This window comes from Nannochloropsis gaditana (assembly GCF_000240725.1).
Source record: "Nannochloropsis gaditana CCMP526 unplaced genomic scaffold scaffold084, whole genome shotgun sequence".
NCBI lineage: Eukaryota > Eustigmatophyceae > Eustigmatales > Monodopsidaceae > Microchloropsis > Microchloropsis gaditana.
Genome location: NW_005803869.1, coordinates 12,166 through 16,477, shown reverse-complemented (window position 1 = coordinate 16,477; position 4,312 = coordinate 12,166).

Sequence of the window (4,312 nt, the reverse complement as noted above, 5' to 3'; positions counted from 1 at the left end):
AGAAGGAAAGAGGGCGAGGGAGGAGGGAAAAGACAGGCATCACCTCCCTCCCACCCCTCCTTACAATTCAACCATCGCTCCTGCTCTCGGTCGCTCATGGCCGGATCCGCCAAATTGAACAAGGCCAGGAGCTGGCTCAAGTCGTTCCCCCCGCCCTCAGCCTTCCCGTAGGCAATGTACTCACTCACGACGCCTGCCAAGGAGACCACCGTGAGTCGGGCCAGCTCCTCCTTTAAAAGGACGCCCCGGGGGGTCCATCGCTCTGCTTCTTCTCGTGACACGGGGCCCGGTAAAGAAGGCAACATCGCTGGCCCGGTCGCGGACGAGTCCTGGGGCACGGTCGCGGCGGCAGCTGCTTCCTGGGCGAAGGAGAGGATTTGGGCAAATTCCACCGCATTGAGCCGCCCCGACACAGAATAGCTCAGGACAGGGAGACCGCACAGGTAGCCCACGAGGAAATGGCCGGCTTCGTGGCGGAGGAGTCGTTCTTTGTACTCCCTGTTCAAAGCGAACAGGACCTGGTTGGCCGCGCGCATCAGGACCTCGGGGAAGGAGAGGCCAAGGGAGATGTAGGCAAAGGGGATTGAGACTAGAAAGGAGGTGGCGAACCAGCGGACGATGTCGGGCCCTGGAAGTTTGTCGAGCGTGGTCAATGCCGAGGCAATCGACAGGGCCATGACAATGGCAATGCCACTTTCCACCCGCTCCACGGCCGGGGATGCGGTGAAACCCAAGGCTTTTTCAACGCGTTCCCGCATCCGCGCATAGACCCGCAAGTCGTTCCGGGAGACCCCAAAAAATTCCAACGGCACCGAGTTCCAAAAACGGAGGAAGCCGGAGCGGACACTTCCGTCCTTGTTCCGACGGACCTTCATCAGCTCCAGGCCATCTACCAGGCGCGTGTCCGCAAGGGACGCCCCAATGGCCACCATCCCTTCCCCGCTGGCGCCTACATCGCGTTGCCGTGGTCTCACAGATGGGGACGCGTCAGTTCCGGTCGGAGAAAACGCCTTGTCGTCAACCAGACATGAGGAGACCAGCTCCTCTAGCAAAGGCCAATATTGAGCCGCGTCGGTAGCAACTGGCGTGGTTGAGGACGAGGGCTTAGAGGAGACAGGAGAGCTGGCCTGCAAGTACCTTGTCGCGGTGAGTTTGGGCATTCTTGGAAGAAATGCATGTGCTGAAGTAAGGAGAAGAAGCACGAAGACATAGAACCTCCCATTTGTTCTTAGACGAGTGCGTGGGCGGAGTACTTGGTCCGTACTTCCCCAAGTGAAAGAGCCTCCCATGCCGCCTTCTTTACCGGCACCGGTATCAAAATTCTGCCTGCGCGTCGATGTTCCTGGCATGACGTATAGAAAAAGGAAGCGACGGTGTCATGTTGTGCACTGTGGCCGTGTATTCCTAGTCTTTGGGGTCTGGATCCGTACCTGCGACTGCGAATATCATCGCCACTATCGCGGATGCCGGGCAAGCGTGCACGCAGTCCTATGGCACCAAAACGAGGCGTGCCAGATGTTCGGCACGGGTCTGTCATCCGGAAGTCACGTCCTCACGATAATTTAATTGAACCATTTTTGATCGAGTGGTCGTTGCCGATAGAGGTGTTGTTTGTGTTTGGTGTTCTTCTCTGACAGCCGCTGGCTCAACCATGTGTCGAGGCGCTGCCGTACACACGACAACGACAAAAAATTGGTTTCCGCCTCACGCCTCTGCCTCTCAGGGAACAAGATGTCGATGACTGGGAGCAAGTGTTATTTTCAGGTCGCATGTACTTGTCATTCCGGGCAGCACCGACCCTGGTGTTGAACATGCTGTGTCGAAATTGCCAGCAAGGCAAAACTCTTTCCTCACGAGTCCTCTCTCTCTCCCACCTGTTTTGCCTTCCGGCTGTGCCCTTTTACAGTCGCATCCATCGGTAAAGCCAACCACGCCATGGGAGAAGACGTCAAAGTCCCGTTGGTGGTCAAGAAAGAGGAGAAGGACGGCACCGAGGTCATACATTTAAGGAATCCGGGGCAAAAATACCCCACCCCCACCCCCGGCGTACCAGGTAGGCCTTCACTTGTCTGTGCATTGACTTCTCGGCTCGAGTGGCAAGTGCCGGTTGTTCCACAACCCCATCTCCCCCTTTCTCACATCAGAACGCATCTTCTACGAGACCTTATACCAACAAAACCCGAACTCCTTCATGGCCCAGGAGTACTGCATTCTTTACGGTTCGTCGTCGGCTTCCTGTGCCCCTTTTCTGACTTTGGGCCCTCACCATTACACCATTACGTATTTTCGCCCGTCCAAGATCTCACCTGCCCGTCACACTGCCTCCCCGTATTACTTTCTTTCCGTCATGTGTCCTACCCTTTCCATCCCAGGCATATTGGACGAGGAGGAGGCAATCTCAGTAAACAAACAGGTGCAAGCCCGTAAATTGAAGGGCAGTGGGGTGTCTTCTCCGTCCCCCGTGAAAAAGGCAGCGACAGTGAAGAAGGCGGGCGGGGAAGGAAGGAAGAGAAAGAGCCGGTTGGAGGACGACGTGGTCGTTAAGACGGGATTAATGGAAGGGGGAATGGAGGGAGTAGGGTCGACGGCCTTCGCATGACCCCCGCCCGCACCGTAATGAAAATCCAATCGAGGTCCCCCAAAAAAGAAAAAGAAAAAGTCCGGCCCCGCACATGTCCACGACGTGCTTCGCTTTGTTAGGAAGAGTCTCTGTCGCGCATTTCCTTCTCGAGAAGTAGGCCGTTACTCTTTTCCTCCGTCATTCCTCCTCACGAGGAAAGGCTCCAACTTTTGTAGAGCACGGAAGCATGGCATGGATAACACAGGATAGCACAGGGAACGTCCGGACCGAACATCTGTCCGCAATACAAAAATTCCTTCCATTCCGAGAAGGCGCGAACGCAGACGTTTGGGACGGCAAGGAGCTTCCCTTAGCGACAGGCCCGCATACGATCGGTTCTCCTGCGTCCTCCAACCCCAGGTACACGGCCGGACACCCTAAAATTACCCCCACTGCTTACGCCTCGGGAATGCATTTAAACCCTCTTCTCGCTTCATTTCATTCCTTTTCCCTCCCCGACCAAGACCCTCGTGAAACACGACCCCCGCCCTTCTACTGCTTGTCTCCACGCGCAATATCACCCTTTCCCCTCAAAAACCCCGCCTCTCTTTCCCACGTCAGGCACTCCCCCGTCCATGTGTGACCAGGCGCGAGGAATTGGAGGGGTGTCTCAACTCTTGTCTCCTGGTCCCAAGAGCTCCTCCCTCCCTCCCTCCCCTCCTCAAACGCTTGCTTAGATCTCCAGGGTCTTCACCTGCTCCCAGGTAAAGTCCGGATCGTTGCGGCCGAAGTGCCCATAGGCAGCCGTCTTGGTCATAATGGGCCGTTTCAAATTCAGGTCGCGTTGGATGCAGCTACCGGACGGATCAAAGATGATAGGGAGGGACAGAGGGAGAAAGGGAGGGGGAGAGGTAGGGGCACGAGGGGGTGACAGGGCACCATGAGCCATGAGAAATAAGTGCGGGATGAGAAGAGGCATGGCTGGATTTATCTCCCCAAAAGCACCTGCCGTCCTTCTCATCCGACAAGAGTACCGTACAAGGAGCGGAACAAAGACCCCCAAAATCCCCGAAGACATCATTCGAACGAAAAAGAATAACCGGAAAAGGAAACTCGTTTCCACACCCACGACCATGTCCAAACCGCTTCCGACCAAGAGCCCCACCCACTCACCCAGGGCGAAGATCGAAATTCTTCTCCACAATCTTGCAGAGCTCCGTGTCTGTCTTCCCGGAGCGGGTTTTGGCGGTCCCGTAGGAGTCGACAAAGACCGACAAAGGGTGGGCGACACCAATGGCGTAGGAGAGCTGGACCAAGACACGGTGGCAGAGGCCGGCGGCGACCAGGGACTTGGCCACCCACCGGGCCGCATAGGCCGCCGAGCGGTCCACTTTGGTCGTGTCTTTTCCAGAGAAAGCACCCCCACCGTGGGCACCCCACCCCCCGTAGGTGTCGATGATGATCTTTCGGCCTGTCAGGCCCGCGTCGCCGTGGGGCCCGCCAATCACGAAGCGCCCGGACGGGTTCAGGTGGTAGATGGTCTTGTCGTCCAAATACTTGGCGGGGACCACGGGTTTGATCACGTGCTCGAGCAAGTCCTCCCGGATCTTCTCCAGGGTCACGTCCTCCGAGTGCTGGGTCGAAATCACGACCGTGTGGACCCGCTGGGGAACGGGTCGCCCGCCCTCGACTTTGTACTGTCAGGGGGAATACAAAATTAGACAAGGCGCTGAGGACGCTGGAGGCCAGAGA